Source organism: Lolium rigidum, chromosome 2 (genome assembly GCF_022539505.1).
Source record: "Lolium rigidum isolate FL_2022 chromosome 2, APGP_CSIRO_Lrig_0.1, whole genome shotgun sequence".
NCBI classification, from domain to species: domain Eukaryota; kingdom Viridiplantae; phylum Streptophyta; class Magnoliopsida; order Poales; family Poaceae; genus Lolium; species Lolium rigidum.
Window position 1 is genome coordinate 260,656,790 of NC_061509.1, and position 24,688 is coordinate 260,681,477.

At 44.7% G+C, this 24,688-nt stretch overlaps 1 long non-coding RNA gene across 1 annotated transcript; it reads right to left on the reverse strand.

Annotated features, from left to right (window-relative positions):
- Nucleotides 1-9,988: 9,988 nt before the first annotated feature.
- Nucleotides 9,989-13,776, reverse strand: LOC124688650. Its single transcript, XR_006998593.1, has 2 exons — nt 13,693-13,776; nt 9,989-10,204 (listed from the first exon to the last, which is right to left on the reverse strand). It is a non-coding gene; the product is annotated as an uncharacterized LOC124688650 (long non-coding RNA).
- Nucleotides 13,777-24,688: the final 10,912 nt, after the last annotated feature.

Sequence of the window (24,688 nt, forward strand, 5' to 3'; positions counted from 1 at the left end):
TGGGCCGGCCCAGTTGCTTTAATGTGGACCCCACTTTGTAAATGGGTCCCACATGTCTTGTGGGCCGGCCCTTTTGCCTGTTGACCGGTCAAACGAGTGCATTCGGCCCGGCCCACATGCTTAGTGGGCCGGCCCATTAAAGTTTTGACCAGTCAACCTTAGAGGTTAGGCCCAGCCCACGTAACTAATGGACCAGCCCAGCTATATAGTTGACCGGTCAAACTAAGTCAGCTGGCCCGGCCCGCAAACTTAATGGGCCGGCCCGCTTAAGACGTGGCAGGCCTCGTGTGGGCCTACCATCTACCACGGGGTTTCAGCCGGTTAACGCCGTTAGCTGCCAGTTAACGGCGTCTGCCACGTGTCGGCTTGCATGACGTCGGCGATCAACGGGCTCCCGGAAACACTTGGGCAACGGTCCGATTTTCCGTGGCGGAAGGGCGCCCAAGCGCGACGGACCGAAAAAATCGTCGTAGGACTTTGCCTGACGCAGTTTCCACAACAGAACCCATATCGTCGGGTTAGGCCCATAGGCGACGAAAAATACCCCTTAGCGGACGATTTTGAGACGTTGTCTATCAGAACTTTTCTTGTAGTGGCTATCGGCGAAGGAGTTTGGTTAACGAGTCCCAAACTGTTGTCGTGGTCGGGATCCATCCTTAATTGGTGTAAGAGGACCGACGAGGACCCAGGGTCGGGGTATGCAACAACGGGTGGGTGTTCGAGGTAGCGGAGGAACATGATTGGCTAGACCTTATACCGGGCCTCACACCATAGGAAGTGTGGACGGGTTGCGCGCCGGTTGGCACCAAGGTTAAGATCTCTTATGGGTAAAGCAACACACCTCTCGCAGAGTGTAAAGAACCGTGACTGTCACTCCTCGTTCCGGGATATGGAACTGCGAACGCGGCCGGAAAGGAGCTCCATGAAGTTCTAGTAAACCGGTGAAGGCCGACGGACATAGTTCTTCCGAATAAAAGCAACCTTTTGAAGAAATGGTTATGAAAACCTGCATTGGTATTAGACTTTCTGGTCTAATGCTGTAGCTAGTGCATTAAACACCTCTTTCCTATAATGAACTTGTTGAGTACGCTCGTACTCATCCCACTCTTAAATCCCCTGCTTAGATATGGAGGCATCGAAGGAGTATCTACAGTGCAACTCGAAGGTCGAGGAGTCAACAACTACTTCAAGAGACAAGACCCTGTCAGAAGAGTCAAATACTACATCCAACAAGGAGAAAACCTAGATTAGCCATAGAAGGGAACTAGCTTCCTAAACAATAGCTCCTTTTTAGCTAGAATCTATTCATAGCCTCTATAGCTAGTTAAATACTCTACAACTAGAGTTCGTGTTAAGACTAGACTACGAGTTGTTCTTCTGGAGTTTATTTGCAGTTTTACCTCATTGTAAAGTAGAAGGCTGTGATGATCTTATGTAACAGAGTCAATGTTGTAATTCTATAGACATACATTGGACCCGCATATGTTTCTGTTGTACCACTCTGAGCGATATAATACTAGTGGAACGGTGTTTCATTGGTGTTATATCAGACTTGCATACTACACCATGCAGTGGTATGCCGGGTCACCACAGTAGAGCTAGAGCCCGTCGGACATCTCCGACACAGGCCTTAGCGAAGTCGATATAGCGGAGTCCGTCCTCCTGATCGTGCATCACTATGTCGACGCGGAATGGGAAGCCGAAGAGGAGCAGCAGGAGCCTGTCGCCGACCCGCAGCTGGCGGCGATACTGGAGTCTTACCGGCTGGTGCACGACCACATGAACGCCGCTCACATCCTAGAGCAGGTGGACCAGCAGCTTCTCTAGCACGCCATGGTGGTTTCCCGCGAGCGGTTAGCTACCGAGGAGGCTGGGTAGCTCCTCATGGAGGCCGAGCGATAGAGGATCCTTGAGCTAAACGCTCAGACCCTTGCCGAGGAACGCCACCGCGAAGATGCGTGGCTCGCCCTCAACGCCGAGTACATCATGAGGCGGCGGTTCACGTTGATCCAGCGGGCCGCCTCTGCACCGTCGTCGACCACCACGAACAACGACGTTGAAGTTGGGTCGTCACGACTGCCGACAAACGGCCAGTAGGGTTTTTTAGTTGCTTTCAAAAAGTGCTATCCAATCAATTCATCCTGAACGCGCAGCATGATGCCGAGTTTCTGCAGTGTTTTGTTCATCATATAGTCAAAATTGCCAGCCCGAACCTAATGGGTGGCGGCGCGGTGATACCGAGAGACACATCCTATCCGCGGATTGAACCAAACAAATACTACTAGAAATAAACTAGTATCGCGCGCACATGGATCGATCATACCTGCTCCTACATCAGCAGCTAGCCGAGCAGTCGCACTAGTCTAGTACTGCACGTCCTGGCACGTACAAGATGGCACAAAGCACGATTCTGTGGTCTCCATCCGGCCGTCATGGAGATAGGCACACACCACCACTTTGACCGGTCTAGCTAGCTTTATTTGCTTGCGGGATAAAAGTAGGGCTCGCTCCCTCTCACTCTAGTTCTAGTTGACCTCGTGATCGAAGTGTGTGTTCTCAGGCTCTCGGCTTTCTATCTCTACAGCAGAAAATAGCTAGCTGGCTTGGTTTTTTTTTTTCGAAATGGGAATAAAACCCGTTTTCTGCATCATGATCATGCACATCACATTTTATTAAAAAGTTACGAGTACAGAGTATAGAGTTTAAAACACATCACGCATTGCCGAGAATTGATACAAGAATCATCAGCGAAAAAGAACAAAGAAAGTATGACTACAACTACACATCAACGAAGCTGCCTATTATGCCGCCAGCCAGCCTGGCACAAGATATGCTGAGCGACCGTCTGGAGCCGTGTGCATCCAGCAGCCATAGTATCCCGTTGTTGCTCCGGGTGACAGAAGAGCCCACAGCTGAACCCAATGTGACACCATATGGATAACCTGCAAAAAGTGAAAGGATTGTTTTTGTTAAAGATAATTTCATTTCTCGCCCTCCATATAGCCCAACATAAAGCAGAAACCCCAATACGGATGAATGCCTTAGATTGTCGTCTATCAACTCCATTTAACCAATTACCGAACATATTCGTAATATTGGTTGGAGGTGGAAGATCGTATGTGAAATTAACCGTGCGCCAAAGAAGTTTAGCTAAAGGGTAATTTATGAAGAGAGCTTTAATAGTCTCATGCTCTCCGCAAAAAACACATTTCGTACACCCATTCCACCGTCGTTTAGCTAAATTATCTTTGGTAAGTAAAACCTTATTACTCAGAAATCACATAAATATTTTTATCTTAAAGGGGACTTTAACTTTCCACAAGTATTTTCTCAAAAATGGGGGTGTGATCATTCATAAGATCCTCATATATAGCTCATATATAGATTTGACCGTAAACAAGCCATTAGTTGTCAAATTCCAAACAAATCGATCATTCTCTCCATTTAAATTGACCATCATAAGTTTTTGGTATAACTGTAACCACAAAGTCCATTTTGATACCCACCAACAACCGTCCGAAACTGATATTCAGAGGTGTTTGAGCTAACACATGATCTACCGTTATATTTTTGTGATGCACAATATTATATAAAGGTGGATATTGCTGAGCTAACGGTAATTTTCCTAACCAAATGTCTTCCCAAAAACGAGTAGATGCTCCATTACTAATTTTGAAAAATCCTCTAGTAAAGAAGTCGTCCTTAACCCCATCAATCCCTCCCGGAAAGGAGAATCTGTAGGCTTAGCTTTCACCGCAGATAAGGTCTTTTATCTTAGATATTTATTATGTAACAATTTTTGCCACACCCCGTCCTCATTAAGAAGTTTATACATCCACTTGCTCAATAAACATCTATTTTTGAGTTCGAGAACCTCAATACCTAAGCCCCCTTGATCTTTGGGTCGGCAGATAATATTCCATTTTGTAAGTCTATATTTTCTCTTATTTTCATCAGACTGCCAAAAGAATCTAGACCTATAGAAATCCAGTCGCTTCCTTACCCCAATAGGTATCTCAAGAAAAGACAACATAAACATAGGTAAGCTTATTAAAACTGAATTGATAAGAACAAGTCTATCCCCATAGGATAGTAACTTGCCTTTCAAGCATCCCAATTTATTTTCAAACCGGGTCTCTACTGGGTACCAACCAGAATTTCTGAGTTTTCTGTAATGGATAGGAACACCTAAGTATCTAAAGGGTAAGGAACCAGCGTCGCATCCAAATATCTGCTTGTACTGATCAACCTCATCCCTTGCCTTACCAAACCAAAAAAAAATCACTTTTGTGGAAGTTAATCTTAAGTCCCGAGAGATCTTCAAACAGACATAGAATTAGTTTCATATTAACAGCTTTCAAGAGGTCATGCTCAAAAAAAAAAGAATCGTATCATCGGCATATTGTAGCATAGAGATACCTCCCTCAACAAGATGAGGAATAAGTCCTCCAACTTGACCATCATTTTTTGCTCGTTCAATTATGACCGCTAGCATGTCAACTACAATATTAAAAAGCATTAGAGATAACGGATCTCCTTGCCTCAAACCTTTCTTTGTATGGAAATAATGACCAATGTCATCATTTACCTTTACTTCGACACTTCCCCCTTGAACAAATTGTTGAACCATTGTACACCATTCTAGAGTAAAACCCTTCATTTTCAAAGTTTGTTGTAAAAACGGCCATTTCACTTTATGTATGCCTTTTCAAAATCAATCTTGAACAAAACCCCATCCATTTTCTTACTATGTAACTCATGAATGGTTTCATGAAGAATGACCTCTTCTTCTAAAATATTCCTACCCGGCATAAAGGCTGACTGAGTTGGTTTGATAACTCTTGGGGCAATCCCCATTATGCGATTTGTACCTAATTTAGTAAAAAAATTGAAACACACATTAAGTAAACAAATTGGTCTATATTGCTGAATTTAAACCACATCATCTTTCTTGGGTAGTAATGTGATTACGCCAAAATTCAGTTTATAAAGAGGCAAATCCCCATTAGTGAACTGATGAAAAAGCTCCATCAAATCGTCTTTTATTACCACCCAATTTTTTTTAATAAAACTCTGCCGGGAAACCATCAGGTCCGGGGGCTTTATTATGTTCTATCTGGGATATCGCCTCATATATCTCTTCCTCAGAAAATGGAGTTGTCAAAATCTCATTCTCAACAGCTAAAATATGCGGAATGTCTTGCACTTCCTCCTCTACTGGAGAAAAATTATTTGGCGCCGTTGCCCCAAACAATTTCTTATAGAATTCAGTAATATATATCTTTAAATTTTATTCACCAACAGTGGTTCCTTCTTGTTGCTCTAACTGAATTTTTTCTTTTTTCGATGCTTCCCATTTGCAATCAAGTGGAAGTATTTCGTATTGTTCCCCCTTCTTGTATATGTTTAAGTTTCGCTCTTTGAGCCCATTTAGACACCTCTTCTCGTCGTAGCTTATTTAGATTATCATTCACATTTTTGAGAGTTTCCCTTTTCAACAAAGTCAGGTTATTTGTTTCAGCTTTCACTGGTGCACCAAGCTTGGGTTACTAATTTCACATTTTTGGATGTGCGACCCGTTAGTTCAGACAGACGAAGGTAAGGATGGAGATGCAGTGCAGCGGGGGATGGAGGGTGACAGAACGGGAGCCAAGGGCGGTTCCGTTCATCAGTACCTTCTCTCTCACACACACGCACAATCAGGCCTTGTTTACTTCTAGTGCGTTTGTAAGGATCCGAGGCGATTATTTGTTTTTTCCTGGAAAATTCCCACTTGTCTATTACTTATCCGGATTTGCACGAAATAATCCCAAGACATCGCCTCCTATCCCCACAATTTTGCCTAAACTAGAAACTCTTCATTGTATTTGTGTATTTTTTTAGGAGGAGTAGCGAGGGGATTCGGTAAACACCAAATACTCTTCATCTTCATATCCATTGAGGAGTGCAATATGAGAGAAGTAAAAAGCCCCAAAAAATAGTCGAGAGGGTGGCCCTGACAGGCAGCAGGGTGGTGGTGGTGGCCTGGGCCGTGTCTATCTCCAATTCCGTGACGGATACGTAGGTGAACCGCCTTTTCTTGTGTATTTGTTCGCTTCATTCATCCATACCGATGGCACTCCAGGGTATGACTACGGGCGTAGAAACCCTATATCCACGTGCTTCGATCTTATTCGTCTGATGCATCTTCAAACTTGCAGTCTTTGCTATCTGAATTGATGCTTCCCTGATGCACTGTTTCATGCCTACCCTGATGCGCCGCCCTCATTATTTAGTTCATGAGTACATGCAAGAAAAAAATTAGACCCTGATGCACATGCATTACGATAAGCCTCAAGAGCTTCGCCCATGTTCGTACCCATATACTAGGATATGTGCATCCCGATCTAGCATCTCCGATTGTACCGCCGTCCCGGGGTGGAGAGGGTCTATGTTGTGTGCATGCTCCGCTTCATCTTAACTGCACTCCGCCGTCAGCCAATTGAGGGGCGAGAAATTATCCATCATATCATAACTTACAAAAGGAAGATACAAATTTTCTTCTCGGTTCTTGCCGCAGATTACTAGTTCGACACTATAGATGACCCTTCGGAGGATAAACTTGTTCTAGCCTCCTGCTTGGGTAAGCGACATGTGTCCATTTTCATCGAAAATTCTCATGTTGCTTTGTCGGAGAAAAAACCAAGCTTTTACTTTATTAAAACAAAAAAAGGTTCATCTAAAATAATAAAAAGACGAGCTGTGTTACGGTGATTGGGTACTACTTCTGAGTACTACCCAGTACTACCGGTCTAATTTATTGTGATCGTCCGATCTGATCAGTTAATAAAAAATTTAAATTACCATAATCAGGGCTATTGTGGTAATTTCCTTGGCCTAACCCAACCGCACGACTGATGGGATGGCTCGCGAGCACGACCTGAGTCCACGATCTCTAGTGCCGCCGCAATCCACTGCTCCCTACCACGCCGCTCTCAGGACGCACCACCGACGCTGCCGCTCGCCGGATACGCAGCTAGCCGAATCAGACCTCCGCCTCCGCCTCCGCACTACATTCCTACACCACGCCCGCCTCATCAAGGAGCTCGGCCGCTTCGCCTAGCAGGTCGCCAGCCTTGCCTGCTCGCCCGCGTCCTCTGAGAGTCGCCTCGCCCAGGATCTAACACTTCTTGAGGCCTTGTTTACTTCTAGGGTATTTATGGGGATGGGAGGGGATAATTTCGTATCCCGGAAAATCCCCACTAGTCCGTTTACTTCTCCGGTTTTGAACGACATAATCCCGAGATATCCCCTCCCATCCCCTCCCATCCCCACATTTTTTGCCTAAATCAAAAACTCTCCATCATACTAGTGTATTTTTGGGGAGGGGTATTTGAGGGATTGGGTGAACACCAAATCCCCTCCCATCCCCATACCCATTGGGAAGAAAAATACGAGAGAAGTAAACAAGGCCTGACAGGTGCACGACACCGGCACCGCTCAGGATCTCCCAGTCCGACCCCCCGCGCCGGCGTCGTCCTGCACTCCACCGCCATCTCTGCGCCGGTCATATCTACGTGGCAGTGCAGAGCACCTCAAAACACAACTAAGGTAAAATGAGCACAACCTAGTTTCTTTGATGACCAGGTCGGCAATTTCCTTGTGCTATGCATGCAATGGAAATATCACTTGAAAACTGAGAATTACCTGAAATTTAATCATAGCAAAGCATAGGAAATATCACAAGTAAAGCCTGCAAATCACTAGGAGAAACCAATCGAGTTTCTTGCCCTCTCCCTAACTGAGCCTAAACTATTGGATTAGGAGTAGAAAGACACCCTTCTCTAAAATGTGATTGCTTACTGTTTTTTATTAGAGAATATGGAAAAAAAATTTCAAAGAAATGAACCCTCTGACTTATATCATAATGAGGTGTTTATGCAACAATTTCTGTGCAACATTTGTCCTTATCATCTGAAGCATATGAAACTACAGAAATTGCTCCAGATTCTTATAATCCTCTTTAGATGATCAATTAGGAGATGCATAGTGAATATCAAGTGTAGTTCTGAAATATTCAGTAAGGTAGAGAAGGGTGCACGGCTAAACATCTCTGAAGTGAGCTACAGCCAAGCGTAGTAGTATCAGTTCTTAGACATGTGTTGAAACCTCATATGGTAGCAGAGACCAACAGTTTTGGCACGTACTGTGGCACCATATGAGTTTTCAGCACATGTCTATAGAGGAATCTCTCATTCATAGCTTATATATGTTATGTACTAACTGAACAAGACTGCTTTGGATCAGAGAGCAATGAACTAGTTAACAGCAACTTCAGAGCTATAATTTTCAACATAAGAAACAGGGTAGTACGTCTAAGTGTTTTAGTTTTAAACTCGATTTGAACACCTGCTGCTAATAGCTTCGAACAAATGTGGTGCTGCTGTGTAATTGAGTATCTATCATGCTCACTTGTCTGATTAGCTACAGTCACATATTCCTCTAAGAGAATGTTGTCAAGGAAGTTCAGTACATGCTAGTGCAGATGTATCCGATTCATGACTGAAGAGGTTGCTTCCACATGTCTGAAAAGTGTAAACCACCCATTTGCCAATTTGGCTGGTTTGTTTATATGTATTCTATTTGTCATGTAACATTAACAAGGAAAAAATAGCGCACTATAACAAAATAGCGTCGGCCCAAAAATACGCTATTAGCGTGCTATAACGTGTTATAGCACACTATAGTGCCGGAATGATGTAGCGTGAGCTGTCTAGAAACGCTATAGAGTGCTATTAGAGCCGAAATAGCGCGCTATTTTTTTCCATCAACAAAACACATACATTGAAAATTCGGAAATTATATTTACAAGTTTCAAAAATTATGATATGAAGTACTGCGACATTCTGAAACCTGTAATGATATGATTTCGAGACTTCTCTACAAGTTTTGAGGGGTTTCGAGACCGACATCTCAATCGAAGTGGCTGATATAAAGGCAAGAACTTGAGCTGTTTTCCCCCCATTTACTTGGAAACCCTTCTGGAGTATTTTCAGTTTGGTATAATTTCAGGTGTTTTCTATTGTTTAGGCATAGTAAGTTCTAGCTGTATTCATCTTTGGTAGAATCACTATTCTGTAGTAGTTCCTAAATACTGGCAAGTGTCATTCAGTACAACAGGGTTCACAAACAGTGACTTGGAGATATTCAGGTATGTAGCATCTTTTGTGATCTCTCATTCAATTTTCTCTGACCAGAAGTTCTTCAGTGAAACCAGTAACTTATGTTAATCGCGCTTATGATTCAGGCTGGTAATGCTGAGAGGAAGCTCCGGGTTCTACTTCTACACCATCTTCGAACACGGCGGGGGCTGGCTGGCCTTCAACATCATCGAGGCGCAGCTCGCCTTCAAGCTCAACAATGGCAATGTTCCAGCCCAGTCGATTTGGAATTTTTGACGTCCTATAATATTGAAAGTTTGGAACAAGGAACACTGAAGCTATACTTTTTCTTTCTGCACCCTCATTGTTAGATTGCTTCTGATTACCAGGGACGGCACTGGTATTCAGAAAGGAGATGGATTTTCTAGTGATTTGGAGGGAGTTCAATTTTCAGGACGCACTTCATATAGTGTTTGTGATCATGAAAGCTTGGAACGTTGTTAATTTGGTATCGTTAGCTAGATCAGCATGCATCCTTGTGTGGCCTTGTTAATCCTTGGCCATATGACTAGTGATCCTGTATTTTGTTGAATGCTAATGTGTATTTCTGTTTGACATGCTAACTCGTATTAGTTTTGTACAGGAAAAACACTTGTATTTAGCATGTAGATTTATATTTCAGAATGGTGATTTTGTGTAGCCGGCCTGAGGTTCCCGTAACATGTATTAGAATCCATTGTTGGCCTGGTGCATTATCGAGGACGGTGACTTGTTTGGAGTCCATCTAGGACGATAACTGAACTTGGACCGCCAAGATTTGTGATAGATAGCAACCTCACTATCTAGGATGGCACTGTATGAACCAAGTAAAACAAATAAAGAGCTTTCAGCAATTTGAACCAATGAGTTGATCTCAGGATTTTGAATAGGAATAAGTACAACAAATAATGTAAGGACGCATCCATATGCAGCCTTGAAGTACAGCAAAAAGCTGCCTCCTTCCTTCCTTGTGCATGCAGCCTTGTTCTTTGCATCTTCTGTCAACTAATTACATCTTGGTGTTCCTACACTTAATGTGTTCCAAATTAAAACTTCAGTTGAGATCAGATATGTCTAGAGAAATAGAGAACACAAATTAGGAACTCTAATTAAGAGATGATCAGGTAAACTTAGATGAAAGACAAGGTTATACTTGTAAGCAAAAAGACTGAGAGTTACCTTCTCACACATTCCAATACTGTCCTTATCTCAGGTGTAGTTCTGGCAGCCAAAATTTACAAAATATTGTACTTACTTTTGCAGGAAATTTAGAGAAGAAAGTTATTCATGCCTTCAAACTATATATGGCAGTCAGAAAATGAACTTAAAAAGACTACTCACAGTACAAAAATGGTTAGTAAACAATATATAAGCTAAATAAGCTAGTAATAAGAGTGAAACATAACAGAATGCATTCAAGACATTTCATTCAGCGTACACAAATAGGTCCTGTGTTGGAAATCATCAACAATACATGAAAAGATTGATAACTAACAGTATAGTTAATAGCCAATTGATAGGATAATGAGAAGTAAAAGGGACAAACTGCATGCTTTGCACTTAGTTTATTATCTTGCTGCAAACAATTAGATCGAGAGGCAAGTAGGAAATCACAAGCACTCAGTACATAAAATTTCATACCCTGAGAAACTAACTCAACAAACGATTATCTCAAATAAAAACGCGGACAAAAAGTGAGACACAACAATGTACATAAAGTTCACAAGCACAACATTCCAACTCAGATGGAGCACTATCATCTGGTTCCCTGAGAAAGTAAGAGCATGTCTAACAGGCCCGTATTTTTTCGCCCCTTAAAACGCGAGTAGAGGGCCCTGTATTCACTTTTTGCCGGCCGAAAACTTGGACGAGCTAGCAGACCCCGTATCCCCACCCCGTAAAACAGAATATTCTGTTTTACGGGGTGGGGATACGGGGTCTGCTAGCTCGTCCGGGTTTTCAACCCCTCAAAACAGGGTTTTTTTGACAAATTGCATATTAGAACCAACACACCATTCACATAAAATAAATGTTTTACATCACACAATAATCGTCATAATTATTACAATAATGTTTTTCGGAAATGTCAACAAATGTTCTAATGGAAGAATTAAACAAATAACAAATGTTTCACACATACAACAATAGGAAATGAATGTTTCACACATACAACAATGGGAAATGAATGTAATAAATCATTGGCCATGCAACTGCCAATGGTGATCAATCAAATCTTGGGTGAGCTGGTGATGAGTCTCGGCATTTTCAATGCCTCGATGAGCTGCAAGAAAAGCTTCAATCCGATCAGGGTTCCTCTCGGGCTGCACTCGGGTGCCAACGTTGTCATAGAAACATGGCAAGTTCAAACCTCTTTCATCTTCAATGATCATGTTGTGAAGAATCACACAACATGTCATGACATCAACAAGAGTTTCCTTGTCCCAAAACCTAGCAGGACCCCGGACAATTGCAAACCTTGCTTGCAAGACACCAAAAGCTCTCTTAATATCCTTGCGGCATGCCTCTTGATTTTTGGTGAAGCAAGCTTCCTTTCTTGTCAAAGCCCTGTCCTTTTTCTCTTTTATGGACTTGACAAGGGTTGCATAGTTAGGGTAAATACCATCTGTGAGATAGTACCCCATGGTGTACTCATTGTTCATAACTTTGTAGTTACAAGGTGGAGCTTCACCCTTAACTAGTCTTGCAAACAAAGGGGATCTATTCAAGATGTTGATGTCGTTGAGTGTCCCCGGCAATCCAAAAAAGCATGGCAAATCCATAAGTCTTGAGAGGCCACAGCTTCAAGAACAATGGTAGCATCACGGCTTTTGCCACAATACATTCCATGCCATGCTTTTGGACAATTTTTCCATGTCCAATGCATGCAATCTAAACTACCAAGCATCCCCGGCCACCCCCTCTTTTCATTGATCTCCATGAGTCTTTTTGTATCATCCTCATTTGGATCTCGGAGATACTTCTCTCCATACAACTTGATCACCATCTTGGCAAACATACGCACGCAATCTGTGGTTGTTTGCACACCAATGCGAAGGTACTCATCGGTATAATCTGCTGGTATACCGTATGCAATAACCCTCATGGCGGCAGATTTTTTTTGATATGGGCTAAATCCCATGACTTGGGCAACATTTCTTCTTTGCTTGAAATAATCGCAATTTTCCTCGCAATCTTTGACGATTCTCTCGAACAAAGACCTACGCATTCGGTACCATCTACAGAAGAGGCGGGGAGGATAGGTCGGTACCTCGGCGAAATAATCTTGCATCAGCTGTTCGTGGCCGAGCGCGCGGTTCCGCGGAATGCACATACGCCCCATCACGGATCCTTTCCGCTGATCCAGCAGCTTCATGCGGTCCTCCGTTTGCTTCAAGCCGAACATGAGCAGCATCATCTCCGTCTCGTCGTCGTTGAGCAACTCGTCGATTTCCGAATCGTCGGAATCCGATGACGACCAATCGGTCGACGTCGCGTCCAAATCCGCCATGTGCACATCCTCCGAAGACATCTACCACGGTGTACCATACATCAGCCCCAAATCCGACCAATTTACCGGCGGGAACGAAGAAGAACGCGGTGGAATACTCACCGGCGACAAACGGCGGAGAAGACCACGGCGGGAGGGCGGCGGCGCGTGCGGAGGGACGCGGAACTTCGGCGGGGGTGCGGCGGAGGTGCGGCGGGCGTCGACGCAGCTCGGCGCGGCTCGACGGACGGCGGAGGGGCGCGGATCTGACGGATTCCGGCGGCGGCGCGCGGGTGGCTGCGGCGGCGCGCGGGGGAAAATGGTTGGGGGAACTGAAATGTCCGCGCGCGTTTCGGAATTGGGATACCGGTTTCGCCCACTATCCCCGCTCCCACCCCGCACAAGTAGGGGGCGACGACCCGCCCCGTACTCGAAAACAGCAAAAAACGATGCGGGGCCGTTTTTACGGGGCGTGCTAGACGGCCGGGTAGAGCCGAAACCCTCAAATCGGCGGTTATTATACGGGTTTGCCCCTTTTACGGGGTCTGTTAGACCTGCTCTAACCACAAGCTCTTGCTCATCTTTATTATACTTGACGACCAAACTCCAAACACTCTTCTTCTTTTACTGGGCACAAAAGCAACTAGACAATTTTTTAGTTACATGTGCTATACTTTCCATCAAAGTCCTACCATCAATATAATCATTCCCTAAAAGCTCAGAAAGTGGCTTAATCCAGTTTGAGCATCCGGTTGGTTCACTGGAATGCTAAATGAGAGAACGCTATTGGTTTATTGGATTGGACAGAAGCAACTAGACAATTTTTGAGCTACAGGTGCTATACTTTCCATCCAATTCCTATCACCAACATCATCATCCCCTAAAAGTTCAGAAAGTAGCTTCATCCATTGAAGTTTGAGCATCAGGTTGGTTCACTGGGATGCTAAATCGACCATGTTCACGATATTTGTATTGATGACATTACCACGACCTTCTGTTTTGGTCAACATTCTAGGCATCTTGTACCTGTCATCATTCTGGGCATCTTGTACTGTAGAAGGCATTGTCCTTGTTGGAAGCGGCAGATGCTATCAGATGTGGCAAAATTCAGAAGCGAGAGTAGCGGTAGGTCCTTCAAGAAAACTGAGCTGAGCACAGGCAGTTGAAAGTGCAATCGCAGAACAAGACAACCTAACCGTCTCCAGACGGCGCGGGGGCACGCCGGCAAGCGTCGGGAACAGCAAACGAGCCCATTCCCCATGGTCCATGGAGATGAGGGATAGACTCCAGGAGGATCAGGAAGTCACCCTAGGGACGATGAGGTGATCGGAGAGGCGGGCGGAGACGCGGAGGTGACGCCACGGTCCACTTGGGCGATCGGCCGGAGGCGGGGAGGATGTAGATGAAGGCAACGATATGGAGCGACTCGGGCCGATTCCTCTCGTTGGGAAGACCGGTGAGTCAAAGCAGTGCGGATGTGCCGAATGGCAGGTATTGGGGACGATGGTGGCGACCAGGATGGAGCGCCGCCGGCGGGGAGGTGGGGATGACTGTAGCGAGCGGCTCGGGCCGATTCCTCGCGCGGGGAGGACCGGCGTGTGCTCTGAGGATGCGCCGACTGGCCGGTGTCGGTGAAGATAGTGGGGACCATTATGGAGCACCGCCGACGGGGAGTTGGGGGCCATTGACGATGGCGACGGGTGCCAAAATGACTAATCTAGCCTTTTCATAATAAAAATAAATCAGTACTTTTCAGTACTTACCAATACTTATTCATCAGTACTTTCCACTACTACCTATTTTTCCACCGTTCCATCGACTTGGTTGGACGGTTCTTAAATTCCCCAATCATGGTAAAACTTGTATATACACAGAAGTTCCAAAACATATAGTACTTTCCTAACATGTACTTTTCTCGCCCTGCTATTTTATTTTTAGCCGTTGATATTGTGATCCGTGCTCAGTGTTGAGCTCATGCTTCAGTGCAAAAATTTGTGCCTTCTGAGCTGCATGCTTTAGTGCAAAAATTAGTTAAGTTTGAATGTATTTCAGACTCATTTTATGTGGTGTTTTGAGGTTTCACGTACTTAATCTAAGGTGGTAAAGCCTGGAGAGGTGTTGCCTGGGACATCAACATCTCCCAGCCTAGAGTATATCATGTTTCTGCTCAAGTATTTGTAAATGTGATCTGAAGCTCTGAACTAATACTGAAACTATTTTTGTGAAACTGCGGTAGGCTGAGCTCATAGAGGTTGGAGGCGAACCGTGCTGGAGTGGGAGCAGGGGCTTGGGGTCGGCAGCGATGGGGTCGTCCGGCGAGCGGGGCTGGCCCTAGGCTGGCCGGCGGAGGAGCTTCGAGCTTCGGCAGCGTGGTCAACGAGGAAGTGCCGGCAAAGGGCGGCGCTCGATTTCAGGGAGGGGAACGTGGCCAAGAGGCCGGAGTGGTAGCGGGAGCGACACGGCCTTCTCCCACGCGTCGATGCTAGCCATGCGTGGCGCGGCCTTGCAAAAAAAACTGTGCTACAAATGTTGATCTGATCGCATTTGTCCAAAATCTTGTTTGAATTATTTGTGTAATAATTATTTTGAGTTTCCAGCTTGTATCCCAAATTTCGTGATACTCTTTTGTCTTGGAGGTTTGGATTTACGTTTTCATCATGTGTTGTGGTTGTAGAATGAGCTAGCTACTAGCCCATATATCAATACATTTTTTTTGATGAGGTACGTACAACCTGCTAGCTAGAGCGAGAACGAAAACCATAGTCTACCGACCCGTACAGCCTGCTAGCTAGAGCGAGAACGAAAACCATAGTCTACCGACCCGTACAGCCTGCTAGCTAGAGCGAGAATGAAAACCTGCAACAGTGGACCGACCTCCCCCTCGAACCAAATGAGCGCGTTTACATTTCCCTGGGATGGGAGGGTATCCCGGGTGATCAGGGAAATCTGGGATAGGGATTTAGTTCCCTGGGTTTTTTCCCCTTGCAACCAAACAAGCCCTTAGGGTAGATCCTTATGTGGCACAGTTCGAAGATGGTAGGCAGGAAGCGGTGGAAAATCACGATGTTGTGTTCCAAATTGACATTGACGGGCTTACATTTGCTAAGTTCCATCAAATATTGGCGGAACATATCCAAATGGGGCCATGCCAGGTGGTGCACCTTTCTGCACATGACAAGAATACAATGACCATCGAACCAATTCTTTGTGGTGAAGAGCTTATAGTGCATCTTGTAGGAAATTATAGACTTTGAGAACAAAGTTTCGTTTATGTATGGTGAGGTAATTACATTGGAAAAACCTAATGCAAAGAAAACTGGCAGGAAGAGAGCTCCCAAAAAACCACGTGCTCCCAAAAAGCCACGTGCTCCCAAAAAGCCACCCGCCCCCAAGAAATCCACTAAAGAGAAAACTCCAAATTCTATGGATTACAGTGCTACCTCATCTGCAGTTGTGGACAATGTCCCATTGTCTGCTTATGAGATGGGGCGGACAATGGGTAGTCAATACCGTGTTGACGATGCAGAATTCTATTCCATTGAAGATGAGATGCAACTCGCTGAGCAATCAGAAACTTGTTGCCAAGTGAATGACAACAATGATATGTGTGTGTCATCTTTGGTGTTTGGTTTAGAAGCACCATTGATTGGAGCCTCATTGAGATAGCTCCTCCTGAAGAAGATAATGTTGATATTCCCATATCTGAAGATAATATGTGTAATATGCTTGGTATCGAGGATGATGCCGAGCTGTCTGAATCACCTCCTCCTCCACCCTCTGAAACCGTGTACATGACAGATGAAGAGGATCGGCAACTCTTTATTGATCAACCATACATGTTGATGATAGAGTACCTGTAGAAGAGGAGATATTCTATGACAAAGAGAACCCTTCGATGTACTTGGGGGCTTTGTTTCCTTCGATGTAAGTTTTCAGGATGGCTATCAAACAATATGCTATTAAAAAAGAGATCGAAATTTGGGGTTCTAAAAGTGACAAAACAAGATATATTGGGCAATGCATGGACGAAGGTTGCCCATGGAGGATAACAGCTCGTCTCCGAGCCGATGGGAAGACCATAAGGGTGAAATATTATTGCTAACATGTATCTATGAAATCTGATCTGTAAACCATATTTTTGTTTTGTTTTGCGTACCTTTTATGGCACCCATTTTTTATGGGTTTCATGTTTTGTATACAGATTACTAAGATATCTTTGAAACACAAGTGCTCTTCTACCAGTAAGGTCACAAGCATCATGGCAACTCAAGGATGGGTAGCAAGCAAGGCAATTAGCATACTTCAGAATGAACCTACCATTGGGTGCAAGGAGTTGCAAGAGAAGCTAGAAGAAAGGTATGGCTTGACACTTGAGTATCAAACCGTGTGGAAGGGGAAAGAAAGAGCAGAGAGGGAGATTTATGGTAGCATGAAGCAGAGTTTTCAGTATTTGTTTTAACTTCAAAGCAGAAGTTGAGTTGAGATCCCCAGGCAGCATTGTAGAGGTGGATGTGAAGAAAGTTGACGGTAAAATTCATTTCAACCGATTCTTTATGGCTCTTAAGCCCTGCATTGATGGCTTTCTCGCTGGCTGTAGATCTTATCTTAGCATAGACTCAACCGCCCTCAACGGTAGGTGGAGAGGTCACCTAGCTTCCTGTACAGCATTAGATGGTCAAAATTGGATGTTCCCTGTAGCAATTGCATTGATTCTGAAACTGAAGAAAATTGGACATGGTTCATGTCACAACTCAGCAAAGCATTAGGCCCAGTTTCCCCTCTAGCTATATGTACAGATGCATGTAAAGGCTTGAAAAATGCTGTCAAAAAAGTTTTTCCTGTTGCTGACCAAGGAGAATGTTTTAGGCATTTGATGGGTAACTTTGCTAAGAAGTTCAAGGGTGATGTGTTTAACAGAATGTGGCCAGCTTCTAGGGCCTACAGGCCACAAGTTTTTAACTATCACATGAATAAAGTGATAGCAGAATCCCCGGAAGTTGATGCATATTTGAAAATGTATCACAACTTGAAATGGATGAGATGCTTGTTTGACCCTTCTATCAAATGTGATTATATCAACAACAACCTTGCGGAGTCTTTTAATGCATGGATTAAGGATTACAAAGACTTGTCGGTTGATGAGCTTGCCGACAAAGCACGAGAGATGATAATGAAACTTTTTCACAAGAGGAGAAGAATTGGGGTGAAGCACGAGAGATGATAATGAAACACTCCTAATAGGCAGATGATCACCATTCCCGCAAGTTTGCAAGGTAGCCCCAGTCCTATCACAAGGAGGAGGTTGGCTATTGCATTGGCAGAAGAGGAGGCGTTGCAACAGTCCCACTTAGCTGCATCAACCATGGATCCAATGATGATGACCATTCCTTCAAGTCTTCAAGGCAGCCCCAATCCTATCACAAAGCGCAGGTTAGCTATTGCTTTGGCCGAGGAGCCGTCTCAGCTTGCTGCGCCTAATTTGGGTGTTGACATGTATTCAACCTCAAAACCTAGAAAGTTAACCACAAAGAGAAAGAAAATGGCTTAGTCATCTATATCTGTCTTCTGTGTAGTAATATGCTAGACCTTTATGTCGACATAAAGTGTTGTAATATGCCAACTTTGGGCTGTAATACTTTGAACTAGTAACATCCTACTATTTCCTCTCTGTTATTTACTACTTTTGATTTGCATACTGTGCAAACTGTCACATGTGTCTCCGAATGGTCCAAATGTACTTCAAATTCACTTGCCCAGAATATTCTGTATAAAATGCATAAAATTGAACATTTCTATGTGACTGATCTGTGAAAGTTTCATTCCATTTCAATGAGTGGTTTGAGAGAACGATTGATTTTAATGTTCACTTTCAAATTTTGATAGAAAATTCAAAGTTTTTAGAAAAATTGAAAAAATTCAAGTGATTCAAGTACATGTATGTAAGTAATCTGCGAAATTTTCAATCCATTTGAACGGTTGGTTTGAGAGAACGGTGCTTCTGAAATCTGGGAAATTTTCAGTGCAATCTGCCATGGGACTAGCTGCGGTTCTTCCCGTGACGTGACTTGATTTCTGTCCGGCATGTATCCAGGGGCAATTCAGTCCTCACGTTTTTCATTCAATCCTCTAAACAACGCAAAGTAAGTGAAAAGGGCAAATAATATAGTTACCAACCTAAAGCGTGGCAAAAAGGAGAGCTCAAACTAATTGAGGGCAAATTGTAGAGGTACCAAGTAAATAGGGGCAAAAAATAAAATTCCCCGAAATTGGGTAGGTTAGAGACAAAATGGGCCTAAAAACTCGAAGTTTCCCCAAACTCAGGCCCATGTTACTTACCTGTTCGTTTCTTCTCCTTCCTGTCGATGATCAGTGCACATGGGTGTATATATACTCCCTTCGATCTCAAGTTTTGGCAGAAGAAAAGATGGGGATCATCTAGCCATCTAGCAGGATTATTCCTAGTCGCCTGTTTTGCTAGTTCATCTGCTACTACATTCACCTCACGTGGATAATATATAAAGGTTACTTTCACAAATTCTGTTGCTAGTTGAGCGCAAGAATTGAGGATTGATGCAAACAGATCTTGGCTCTGGTGGTTAGGTCCCTTGTGGTGGAACCAGCTCACCCAGGTTCAAGTCCTAGACTTGACATGGGTGTTTGCCTGGATTTATTTCAGAATTTACCCGGCGCTATGCTTTCAGTGGTAGGTGACGTGCCCCTCAATAGCGAGGCGCCAGTGGTGACTTTGTCAACCTTAAGATATGACGGCTCAGTCCCTCGGAGGTGCTCATAGGGGTAGGGTGTGCGTGCGTGCGTTCATAGGGTTGTACGTGCGTGTTTGTGAGCGTCTGCGTTGTACTGTGTTCTCAAAAAAAAAAATTGAGGATCGATGCTGCTGGACTCATGGAATAATCTTCTTGGTTCATTGCTTCGACCACTGATTGGTTATCAGATTAAACAATCATTGAGTAATAAAGGTTGCTTTATTTTGTCAAAAAAAATATACTCCCTTCGATCTCTTTTAATTGATTTGGATTTAGTACACTTTTATATTAAATCTGAGTCAATTAAATAAAATCGGAGAGAGTATATGCAAAAATATTCAGTAATTAAAAAGGTAAATAAATTGATTTTTTCCTGGAATGAAAGATAACTATATATTCTATTCGTACTGTAGAAAGGGATGCAACTCACAATGTATTGATTGGATGCATATAGCGTTACATATATAGGCCACGTCCTCGACTATACAAGGAAGTAGGCGGGCCCAATAATTAATACAAAGATATGTATCGCTAAACATAACTACAGAAGATACACATCCGGATATACAAGGATATGTATCTCAACACCCCCCCCGCAGTCGAAGCGTCGCCTGGTCGAATGCATAGACTGGACCGGAACTCCTCAAATGATGCCGTAGGGAGACCCTTGGTCATGATATCCGCAAATTGTTGGGAGGTGGGCACATGAAGTACTCGAATGTGTCCAAGGGCCACCTGTTCCCGAACAAAGTGGATGTCCAGCTCAATATGCTTGGTGCGGCGATGGTGGACCGGGTTGGCGGAGAGGTAGACGACGGAGACATTGTCACAATAGACCACGGTGGCTTTGGCAACAGGACATGAGAGCTCAATGAGGAGTTGCCGCAGCCAAGAGACCTCGGCAACCGCGTTAGCAACAACCCGGTACTCCGCTTCGGCGCTAGAGCGAGAGACCGTGGGTTGTCGCTTAGACGACCAGGAGATGAGCGAAGGTCCGAAGTAGACGCAGTAGCCAGACGTGGAGCGACGCGTGTCGGGGCAGCCTGCCCAATCGGCGTCCGAGTAGGCGACGATGTCCGTGGCGGTGGAGGCGTGGAGGGAGAGGCCGAAGTCCATGGTGCCACGAATGTAGCGGAGGATCCGCTTGACCGCAGCCCAATGAGGATCCCGCGGAGCATGCATGTGAAGGCACACTTGCTGGACAGCATACTGCAGCTCGGGGTGGGTCAAGGTGAGGTACTGCAGGGCACCGACGATGGAGCGATAAAGTGACGCATCCGTGGCCAACGAACCATCCGTGGCGGAGAGCTTGGACTTCGTGTCGATAGGCGTGGCCGCGGGTTTGCAATTAAGCATACCGGCGCGGTCCAGGAGCTCGTGGGCGTACTTGCGCTGATGAAGAAAGAAGCCGTCGGTGCGACGTACGACCTCGATGCCGAGGAAATAGTGCAGGGGCCCCAAGTCCTTGAGGGCAAACTCAGCGCGAAGACGCTCGGTGATCTGTCGCAGGAGGTCCGTGGACCTGGCCGTCAAGATGATGTCATCGACGTAGAGCAGCAGGTACGCGGTGGTGGCACCAGTGTTGTACACAAACAGCGAGGCATCGGAGCGGGTGGAGCGGAAGCCGAGTTGGTGAAGAAACGCTGCGATGCGCTGGTACCAGGCGCGTGGGGCCTTCTTGAGCCCGTATAACGAGTGCGAGAGCAGGCACACATGGTCGGGGTGGGCACTGTCGATGAAACCCGTGGGCTGCTGGCAGAAGACCTGCTCCTTGAGATGGCCGTGAAGGAAGGCGTTGGAGACGTCCATCTGGTGCACGGGCTACGCACGGGAGACCGCGAGCTGAAGGACGGTGCGGATCGTCCCGGGCTTGACAACCGGGGCGAAGGTGTCGGTGAAGTCGACGCCGGCACGCTGGCGAAAGCCACGAACCACCCACCGCGCCTTGTGACGGTCAAGAGTACCGTCCGGATGGAACTTGTGCTTGAAGACCCACTTCCCGGTGATGATGTTGGCGTGAGGGGGTCGGGGAACAAGCGTCCATGTCTGGTTCCGCTGCAGGGCGTCAAAATCGTCCTGCATGGCCGCAAGCCACTGCGGGTCGCGAAGAGCAGCCCTGGCAGAGGCGGGCAGGGGCGATGGCGTGGATGCTGAAGGCGCGGAAGTCGACGCGTGATACGTCTCAAACGTATCTATAATTTCTTATGTTCCATGCTACTTTTATGATGATACTCACATGTTTTATACACATTATATGTCATTATTATGCATTTTCCGGCACTAACCTATTGACGAGATGCCGAAGAGCCGATTCTTCGTTTTCTCGCTGTTTTTGGTTTCAGAAATCCTAGTAAGGAAATATTCTCGGAATTGGACGAAATCAACGCCGAGGGTCCTATTTTTGCACGAAGCTTCCAAAAGTCCGAAGAGGAGACGAAGTGGGGCCATGGGGCGCCGCCACAGTAGGGCGGCGTGGCCTACAGGGGGCCCGCGCGGCCCTGTTGTGTGGGCCCCCGTGACGCCCCTTGACCTGCCCTTCCGCCTACTTAAAGCCTTCGTCGCGAAACCCCCAGTACCGAGAGCCACGATACGGAAAACCTTCCAGAGATGCCGCCGCCGCCAATCCCATCTCGGGGGATTCAGGAGATCGCCTCCGGCACCCTGCCGGAGAGGGGAATCATCTCCCGGAGGTCTCTTCATCGCCATGATCGCCTCCGGATCGATGTGTGAGTAGTTCACCCCTGGACTATGGGTCCATAGCGGTAGCTAGATGGTTGTCTTCTCCTCATTGTGCTATCATGTTAGATCTTGTGAGCTGCCTATCATGATCAAGATCATCTATCCGTAATCCTACATGTTGTGTTTGTTGGGATCCGATGAATATTGAATACTATGTCAAGTTGATTATCAATCTATCATATATGTTATTTATGTTCTTGCATGCTCTCCGTTGCTAGTAGAGGCTCTGGCCAAGTTGATACTTGTGACTCCAAGAGGGAGTATTTATGCTCGATAGTGGGTTCATGCCTCCATTAAATCTGGGACAGTGACAGAAAGTTCTAAGGTTGTGGATGTGCTGTTGCCCCTAGGGATAAAACATCGATGCTTTGTCTAAGGATATTTGTGTTGATTACATTACGCACCATACTTAATGCAATTATCTGTTGTTTACAACTTAATACTGGAGGGGGTTCGGATGATAACCTGAAGGTGGACTTTTTATGCATAGATGCATGCTGGATAGCGGTCTATGTACTTTGTCGTAATGCCCTGATTAAATCTCATAGTACTCATCATGATATATGTATGTGCATTGTTATGCCTTCTTTATTTGTCAATTGCCCAACTGTAATTTGTTCACCCAACATCTGCTATCTTATGGGAGAGACACCACTAGTGAACTGTGGACCCCGGTCCTATTCTTTACATCTGAAATACAAACTATTGCAATTGTTCTTTACTGTTCTTCGCAAACAACCATCATCATTCATACTATACATCTAATCATTTGTTTACAGCAAGCCGGTGAGATTGACAACCTCACTATTACGTTGGGGCAAAGTTCTGTGATTGTGTTGTGCAGGTTCCACGTTGGCGCCGGAATCCCTGGTGTTGCGCCGGACTACACTCCTCCGCCATCAACCTTCAACGTGTTTCTTGACTCCTACTGGTTTGATTAAACCTTGGTTTCTTACTGAGGGAAACTTGCTGCTGTGCGCATCACACCTTCCTCTTGGGGTTCCCAACGGATGTGTCAACTACACGCATCAAGCAAATTTCTGGCGCCGTTGCCGGGGAGATCAAGACACGCTGCAAGGGGAGTCTCCACTTCCAATCTCTTTACTTTGTTATTGTCTTGCTTTATTTTATTTACTGCTTTGTTTGCTTCTTATATCAAAAACACAAAAAAAATTAGTTGCTAGTTTTACTTTATTTATTGTCTTGTTCTCTATATTGAAAACACAAAAAAATTAGTTACTTGCATTTACTTTATTTACCTTTAGTTTATTTCATCATGTTTCCTCCTAAGTTCACTCTGAAAGACATACCGGTAGGACGAGGGTCTATAATTGGGAGAGATGATATAGAAGATTTTTTCACTCATGTTAGTACCGCTGAAGATTTTGAAGATAGACACCTGGTAGAACTTGCTCCTACTTATGAAATTGCTGTTGCTTCTTTAGTTCGCATGTTGAAAACTAAATTTGTTAATCTCAATCCTATAATCCAACACATGTTTCTCACACTCGGTGATATGGAGGAAGGGGAAAAGAAAGATTTTGTTTTAGAAACCCTTCTTAAAGAATTTGGTGGTGTAGCAAGAGAGGCTAGAAAGGTCTTTATTAAATATAAGATGCTTGGCTCTTATACCAATTTTGCTAGTATCCTTGAAAAGATGGACATGGAGAGAGTAAGGTACACTAATAATATTAATGATGGTGGGGAGATTAAGACAACAATACCTTGTAAGCTCCTAGGAATGAATGACGCTCTAGAAAATAACTTTGGTTGGCTTGTTCCTGAAAATTTGTTTGACGAGGATAGCAAACCTATGAATAATGAAAAGGGAGCCTCTGAAACTCACATAGAAAAGATAAAATGCATAGCTGAGAAAACTCACAACACCTGTGTTGATGCTTCATCTCTTGATAATACTTGATACACACTTTCTGCGCCTAGCTGAAAGGCGTTAAAGAAAAGCGCTTATGGGAGACAACCCATTATTTTACTTCTGCACTTTATTTTATATTTAGGTCTTGGAAGTTGTTACTACTGTAGCAACCTCTCCTTATCTTTATTTTATTGCATTGTTGTGCCAAGTAAAGTCTTTGATAGTAAAGCCAATACTAGATTTGGATTGCTGCGCAGGAACAGATTTCTTGCTGTCACGAATTTGAGCAGTAGTCTCTGTAGAAAAATTAAAAAAATCTGCCAATTTACGTGCGTGATCCTCAGATATGTACGCAACTTTCATTAAATTTGGGCATTTTCATCAGAGCAAGTATGGTGCCTCTTTAAAATTCGTCTTTACGAACTGTTCTGTTTTGAAAGATTCTGCCTTTTATTTCGAATTGCCTGTTTTGCTATGTTTGATGGATTTCTTTATTCCATTAACTTTCAGTAGCTTTGTGCAATGTACAGAAGTGCTAAGAATGATTATGTCACCTCTGAATATATGAATTATGCACCGACCCTCTAATGAGTTTGTTTTGAGTTTGGTGTGGAGGAAGTTTTCAAGGGTCAAGGGAGGAGGATGA